Genomic DNA, 8,633 nt, shown 5'->3' on the forward strand with positions numbered 1-8,633 from the left:
TTACTCAACTCCCTGATTCCTGGATTCCATGGTTTCTAGCTTTCCAAAGGCTCCACGCCTTGTTTTCTCAATCCGCACAGCCACAGCTCACCCAAATTCTCATAAAAGGCTTTGCTCTCTCTAGCCCCCTCAGATTTGCATCTACCCCAAAATGCTGGTCCCTTGGCTCCTATTTCCTCATCAGCCTTCACTTCCTATGTTCCATCTGCCCCCCAGATCCCTGACTTCTTTAACCCCAAACCCAAAGCTCTCCCACCCATCTTCAGACTCTGGTGTGTCTGCAGGCCTTGTTCTTCAAGTACTATATCGTCCATCCCCCCCAACCTCTTCAAGGCTCATCTCCCCTATCTTGCTGCACTTAAATTCAGCAGTCTGAGGGGGTGGGTGGTCTTTTTGCTGTCCTTTTTGCAATCCTTTCAGCTTCTTGCCCCCAGCTCACACAAAAGAATACGTTACATTTTAGAATACAGCAAAGATTACATAGTCCTTCATGTGGGAGTGAGAGTTCAAATAACATATTGCAATTCTGTAATAAGGGATATGTATTCATTGTACTTTACAAAATCATACGTATTCATAGAATTGTAACTTCGATGCCTTTGTTAGTAGCACAACACATGCTATATAAAGAGCAAACTAAAGATCTGTAATTCACATTGACATTTCAGTTTACTTTTTCTAACAGCATCGTTCATGGGATTTGCTCAGTTATAAAACCTATTAATCAATCAAGTCATTCTAACAAAACAATCAAACCTGGTAAACAAAAAGGTATCTTTAGCTCAGTAAATTCTCATTTGTCTCTGCAGAGAAAGTCAGGCTAGGAACAGTCTTACCACTAGATGGTGCTGCAGGAATGTAACCAGAAGCACTTTGCATGTTAGGGCTTTGTTTGGTTTTGTACCTCAATTTCAAAATTGCTATACACTTGGGTCCCTTCATGCTTCCTAAGGGATGTCATTGTGATTTCTATTTAGTAGTTGAGTGTACATAAAATTGATGTTGAGCATTACAACAGCTGTTACACACTATTTTATGTTGATGTTGTGACTTTTTTAAAATGCTCATTATTTGAAAAAAATGTTAACTCTTCAGAAGATGCTGTGGGAGTGCTCAGAAGGCCCTGCTTACATTTTCTGTATGATTTACTCATCTTAAAATGTTTTGATTTAGACTGCTTGAGAAAATATAATCCTGCTTTATGGTTGAGACTGATTTTTCAGAAATAAACACTTCGAACTGAGTTTCCATGGAAATGTTGGAAATACAGCTACAGAAGCCCTTTCAGTCTTCTCAACAACCCCTATCACAATATTCATTGTTTTTTACATTAGTAAACAAAATATATATGGTTAAAATGGTTAATGATTATTACAGATCTTTCACCTTTTTAAACATACATAAGCTTTTTATTTTAATTCCAGTTTCTGTGTTTAGAAATATTTCTGGGATTTTTTTATTTGAATCTCTGAAAGTAGCCTTATTTTTATCCTATGAATTTTAAAGTTCTTTAGAGTGGAAACTAATTTTTCTTTTTCTGTACTTGTATTGTCGCATGCTAGTGCCCAAAGTATATTCCTATAAATCCAGAAAAAAATGCAGTGTTAGTGTGGAAGGCATTTGGTATCTGGTACTCCACAATACTTTTATTTAGATTTCATTTGTATTTTAGAGAATCTGAAATTTAACTGATAGAACAGTTTTGTGTTGCATCTACAGGAATGATATTCTTTAAGACATTTGCCTAATTCAGCCTATGCACTGTCCCTAATGGCATTTCAAAAAAGGACATACATCTGTTCCATTTCTTTGGTATAATGTATTTGTATCAGTTTTCGACTACAAATGGACAGAAAGGGATTGGCAATGACTGTGTTGTTTAGACTGGCCAAGCAGAGGGTACTTTAATTATCTTGGGGTTTATAGCACTGTACCTACATTACTGTTGTCATCACATAATTATTTTTAAATAGGGTTGTGTGTTGTTGGTTATTAGAGCATCACCATTATCTCTCCATCACTGTGGCAGTTTGACATCTCCAGCCTACCTGATAATGTCTTATAACCATGAAGATAATCTACCATAATCTCAGCATCCAGTTCTGTAGCCTCACCACTTGTGTTACATTCTCACAGATTCTTTTTTCTTTGCTTATTATTACTTAGCGGTACCATCCAGCTGGCTAGAACAATGGTTACTCTGCTGTCTTCTGACAAGTGAATTTAAGCCATTTAATATAAAACACAGGTGGGACCTCAGTTCTACTTTCACACCAGTTCACACTATTTTAACTCAGTGGAGTTAGTCCTGATTTACACCAATGTAACTGATAGAAGGATCAAGTCCATTAATTCTATTAGAAATTACATGGAACCACTGTGTATATTGCAGAAGACACTCTAATAAATAGGGTCAATTGCATCTGATTTCTTTTTTTATTATTATTATGAAGGGTAACAACGCTTTCCTGAACTGCAGTATTTAAAGCAACTGAACTATGTGAAATCTCTCCCCTCAACTGCTATTACACAGCTTGCAACCTTTTGTTCAAGAGATTAAGTTTGCATCTCTTCACATTATCTCTTTGTAATTAGAAAACTTTCATTTTGACAGAGAAAATGTGCCAGCATCCCTATGAGCCTTGCTACAAGCCAATGCAGAGTGCCATCTGGAGATCTGATGCCGAAGTCAAGCAACAACATCCTGTCATATTTTATCTGGAACTTTGCAACAGAACGACTAATAACATCTTAAGCTTCATTTGTCTGGCTCTCTAGTGCTTTTGGCAGAGGTCATAACCAGTAGTGGTTTTCTTGATTTGCAGCATCAAAACTAATTAGGTTACAGCTCTCACTGACAGAGCCTCTGATAATAGTGTAAAAGCCCCAGGCTTTAACTTTACCCATTATGTCAAAGTAAAGTTTAAGACTCATAAAAACATACTCATATCAGCTTTTTAGCTGTAAAATGTAATGTCTATTAAAGATACTTATTCAGCTTGATTAGGTTGTCCTCACTTTACATATCACCATTTTCTCTTGCTTTTCCAAAAGTGCAGTTGATGAGAGGTAGTAAAAAACATATAGAAATGCCTTGAAATGACAATACAGTATTTCAAGATCTGACCTTTCTATTTTTAGCTCCCTTGATGGTAAAAGGAAAATACCCAAAATGTACTTGCTTTGGCTTATAAATGACTGAACTGAAGTGGCTGGCTTCTTACTTCTATGGGGAATTTGACACAAGTGACCTTTTCACCTCGACTCATTGGAAATCTGTTCTTTTACCAGATGCTTTCACACTTTGTCTTATCCAATGAGTCATTTTATAAATCTGAGTAAAAATAAGATAACCGTTACTTAGGGTTAAAATAAGGGCAGCACTGAGGGTAGAAGCTAGGAGACTTTTTAACAAGTTTCAGGACAAGTGAGAAAGCAGCAGGAAAGCAGATTTTGGTCTGCACAGGAAAAAAAAGAAAGAAATAAGGTTTAACAGTTTCCTGCTTAAATGTTGTAAAACAAGTCAGCAGGGAGCTGTGGCAGTAAGGGGGATTGTGCTTCCTCACAGCAGGAAGATAGCACTTCAGTAGAATGGCTACATTGATTATCTAGATGAGGCTGTTTAAAGAGCTAGCACAGTACTTAAGTATATTATAATGTGCAAAATAATAATGGTTTGCATTCAGATATTCTGAACACTGTAGTTTGCAAGGCCTGAGCCAGTGCCAAGAGCTCACAAAGATGGGTTTTGTGCTTTTGCTCAGTGACATTTCAGCCAAACAACAGGGATCTCAACAGATTTTGTGCCTGAATTTGTAGCTGGTCTGGGTTTTGGTGTGGATTGTAATGTCAAGTCATCTACTTTTGATAAAGGCAATAGGCATATGTGAAAAATGAGGGTTAAATAAGTATTTATTTGAGGATTTAATTTTGCCTACACCCAATGAGTAATTATTGTGCTGTTAATTTAATATTAATGTACTGCTTATTTATTTATTGCTTACCTCTTTGCATAATGAAATACCATGAAGCTCTGGTTCCTCTAATGCTCTTATTTTAAATGAAGTTAAGATTAATTTGAAACATTAAATTTCAGAGTTTAGACTAGCGGTGGGCAAACTTTTTGGCCCGAGGGCCACATTGGGGAATAGAAATTGTATGGTGGGCCATGAATGCTCACAAAATTGGGGTTGGGGTGTGGGAGGGGTGAAGGCTCTGGTTGGAGGTGCAGGCTCTGGGGTGGGGCTGGGGATGAGGAGTTTAGGGTGTAGGAGGGTGCTCTGGGCTGGGACCAAAGGGTTCGGAGGGCAGGAGGGGAATCAGGACTGGGGCAGGGCTTTGGGGCATGGGGAGAGGTTAGTGGTGCAGGGTCTGAGTGGCACTTATCTCAAGCGGCTCCCGGAAGCAGCGGCATGTCCCTTTTCTGGCTCCTATGCGGAGGCGCGGCCAGGTAGCTCTGCACGCTGCCTCATCCACAGGCACTGCCCCTGCAGTTCCCGGCTTAAAATGGCTCGCAGGCTATAGTCTGGCTACCCCTGGTTTAGACCAATGGAAATACCATCATTGTTTAGAAACTCTGAGTTCTTCGCTATGGAAGATGATTTCATATAAACTGTCTTACTCTTTCAAATATACCCTATGAAATGGATTTATTGCAATATAAAGAGATTATGTTTCCTTTTATGGAACACTGCACATCTACGCAGTGGCGTATATGTGAAAATGGACATGTAGCATTCACCCATGAGAATGGTTTTCTTGATTGTTTGTTTTTATTTTTAGCAGTCCTTTGTGTATGCCTGGTATGTACTATGGAACCACGTCTGTACAGCTCTTTAGACATGAATAGTACATTGGTGAATGTATCATCATCGGTATGAATGAGCCTTACTTAATATTGTCCTTTAGTGCAGATCTGGTGCAACCACACCTGGAATATTAGCAGTGCGTACCTAATTGCCAGAAAAATACTGAAAGTTGGAAAGAAGAGGGACTAAATGATTAAGGTTCTGGATGGATTGCTTTAGAAGGGGAGATTAAACCAGGTAAGCCTGGTATAGCCTGGTGAAGTGATGCCAAAGGAGATTATAATAGTCTGAATCTACAGATATTTGAAGAACGTAAACACTAAGGCCTCTTTCCTGCTAACATTTATGCATGTGCTTTATTATTGTGATTCGAGTGGGACTACTCTTGATAATAAAGTTAAGCACATGCAGGATCAGAGGTCTAAGGACGAAGAGGAATTAGTCATTGGGGCATATATGTGGGTACAATTAGGAATAAGGCGAAATTAAGGAAAGGAAGTGAAAGCTAGGAAAGCCTTCCTGACAGTAAGCTCTACTTGTATTAGGCTCTGGAGCAGTCTACATGGGTGGTGATTAAAGCCCCATTCTTTGGCGCTTTAAAAAAATATAGAAGCAAATTATTAGTAACTGTAAAATAGGGAAAACCCATGAGATGGATTAGTAGATATTTTCCAAGTATAATCACTATGATTCTATGGTACATCCACAAGCATATCACTCATATGACCTTTTGGACATACATATATGTAATATTGACAGAAGTGGTGCCTATATGGCCAATTGGACATGCATGAAAAAACTGTAGGCTTGGAACCTATATTTCCCTTTGAATGTGTCCTCTACACACATCAGAGCAATTTCTATGCAGCATTTCTGACTCCTATTGTCACCAACAAGGGGACTTAAAGGGGTTAACGAGGCTGTGGTTCTAAACTGTCCCTCATCCCAAGCATCTCTCTCATTTACTTAATTTAGGACAATGGTTTTGGAACTCTAAGTTGGTCTCCTTGCGGAGGGAGTGGGAAGGAAAATGTAAGCTCAGGGAAAACAAATGAAGAAATACATGCTGGTTATTATTGTATTAATTTCATGTGGAACTCAGCAAAATGAGAACCAACTATTGGACACTAATTGTGTGGTTCTTCCTTTAAACTCCGCTTTAATTGGCAATGACTCAACACTACATAAAAATGGCAGCACACTCTGTCCAAATGGTGAAAATAGCTTTCCAAAAAGAGACAGTTCGTTTCCAAACTTTTTCTTAAAAGAGATGGCTGAACTGCTTTCTAAAAAAACTTGTATATTAGGGAAGAGGGGATTTCCCAGGTTCCAGTTCCACTGTGACAAAATGAAATACACTGTGGATTATAACACATTATCCCCACTCCTGACATCTGGTATGTCTACACTGCAGCTAGGCCTGCAATTCCTAGCACACACAGACAGACACATGCTAGCTCTATGTGAGATAGCTCTCTAAAGATAGCAGGGTAGTCAGAGGTAGCAGGGCACCAGCTTCAAAAAGTCACCCAGTATGTACCTAGGGTGTCTAGGCAGGTTTGCACTCAGGTGGCTATCCCACCCTTCGAGGAGGGAAGGAGTTTGTGCTTCCTTCACAAGATAGTAATTGGTAGAGGAACCCAGGCCCTCCCTTGAGGCTCACCCAGTATCTTGCACCTAGGATTAGGGTTCCTATTGGTAGAGTACTTTCAGATAGGGTTAGGGTTTAGGGTTAGGGTTTCTATGGGCAGGGTACTTAGTGTCTAGGAAACATGATCTCCAAGCACATGACCCACAGGTTATGGCTTCTGTAGGTGAGGCTCCTCACGCTACAGCTAGGATGCATATGGTTAGGGCTCCTGGCCACAGGTTAGGGTTGATATGGGTAGGGCACCCCACGCTGGGGTTAAGTTTCCAATGGGTAAGGAATTTGAATTTGAGGTTAAGGTTGCTATAAATAGGGCTCCCCACCCCAGGGTTAGGGTTCCTCTGGACAGGGTATTTAAGGCTAGAGATAGGAAACCTGATCTCCAAGTACCCTACCCATAGGTTATGGTTCCCCTGGGTAAGGCTCCTTACCCTAAAGCTAGGGTGTATGGTGAGGGCTCCCAGCCATAGGCTTAAGGTTCCTATGGGAAGGCTATGACGAGCTAGGCTTAGGGTTCCCACTGGTAGGGCTCTCTGACCTAAGCTTAGGGTTCATAAGGATAGAGCAGATGGAGCTAGGGTTAGGGAGTCCTATGAGAAGGGATCTCTGGCCTAGGGTTAGGGTTCCCAATGGGTAGGACTCCCTGCCTAGGGTTAGGCTTCCTACGGTAGGGCATGTGGAACTAGGGTTAGGGTTCCTACAAGTAGGATTCTTATGCCTCAGTCTTGGGTTAGGCTTCCTAAGGGTAGGGTTCCTATGAGTAGGGCTCCCCAGCCTAGCGTTAGGGTTCCTATGGGTAGGGCACGTCAAGCTAGGGTTAGAGTTCCTACAGGTAGAGTTCCCCATCCTAGTGTTAGGGTTCCTACGTGCAGGGCTCCCTGACCTAGTGTTAGGGTTCCCATGGTAGGGAACATGGAGCTAGGGTTAGGGTTCCCACGGGTAGGGCTCCCCTGGATAGCATTAGGGTTCCCACAGGTAGGGAACATGGAGCTAGGGTTAGGTTCCCATAGGTATGGTTCCCCTGGCTAGGATTAGGGTTTCTACCTGTAGGGATCCCCTGTATAGGGTTAGGGTTCCCATGGGTAGGGCACGTGGTGCTAGGGCTAGAGTTGCTACGGGCCCGCCTCCCCTCCAGCAGGCTAGGGTTGCTACAGGCAGGGTGCTGGCATTCTCAGTTACGTTTAGTACAAATAGGTGTCGGGGTTTGTCTGGGTTTCCCTTGCTGAGAGGATTGCCTAATAGCGATACTCCATGGTGTAATACTTGCCGGTGAGAGTTTCAAGGGTATGAGTCACTGAGCAGCACTACCTAGGATAGAGTGTCCTAGCAGCAAATGTTCAAGGGGCCACTTCATTTAGCCTCAAGGATGGGGAGGGAATGAGAACCTAGACACACCCTATTCCACCATTTTCTGACCCAAGGTCCTTCAAAATAGGGTACCCTGAAACAGGGTTCAAGTCCGAATACCCTTAAGCACCTTGGTTGCTTCCTACCCTTGTCCCAGTCACTATGGCAATATCTCTGGGATTGGACATGGGGTATCTCTTGTGTACCTTCTGTTTTGTCTCCAGCAGCGCCTCTGCTGGCAACAGCAAGCCATCCCTCTCAGCTTCTCTGGTTGGCTGGCTTCCTATGGTGCAGCTAGGAGGCTCTATCCGGGTGCTTCTGGTCCCAGCAGCTTTCCAGCAGGGGTTGTTGTATTCAACCACTCTCCTGCTCAGTCAGCTCAGACTGAGCTGAGCTGCTCCCTTTTGAATGCTCCCTCTACTGGGAGCATGCCCAGCAAGCATGGGGGGCATGGCCTCTTGGCCAAGAACTGTTCTTTAACCCTTGGGTCACCAGTCCCACCATCACAGGAGAGTACTTGGAGCTAGGGATCCCATGGGTAGGGCTCCCCGGCCTAGGGTTAGGGATCCCATGGGTAGGTTTCTTGGAGCTGGGGTTAGGACTTCTATGGGAGGCAGTAATAGCAAACACCACAGCTTGTTTCAGGGCTGCCTCCCTAGGCCATTTCTTCCACTTACTTTCCTAGTCCAGGGCATAGTGAAAAGCCTTTTATATGATCCACCTGCAGTCAGAGTGAAGGGTTTCCTAGTCCTAGGGAAAGGCTAGTCCCTCCTCCAGTATTTGGGGTAGCTGCTGCTTGTAGCCTTCTCTCCTGCAGCCAGTACTCCTAC

This window comes from Mauremys mutica, chromosome 10 (assembly GCF_020497125.1).
Source record: "Mauremys mutica isolate MM-2020 ecotype Southern chromosome 10, ASM2049712v1, whole genome shotgun sequence".
In the NCBI taxonomy this organism is placed as follows: Eukaryota; Metazoa; Chordata; order Testudines; family Geoemydidae; genus Mauremys; species Mauremys mutica.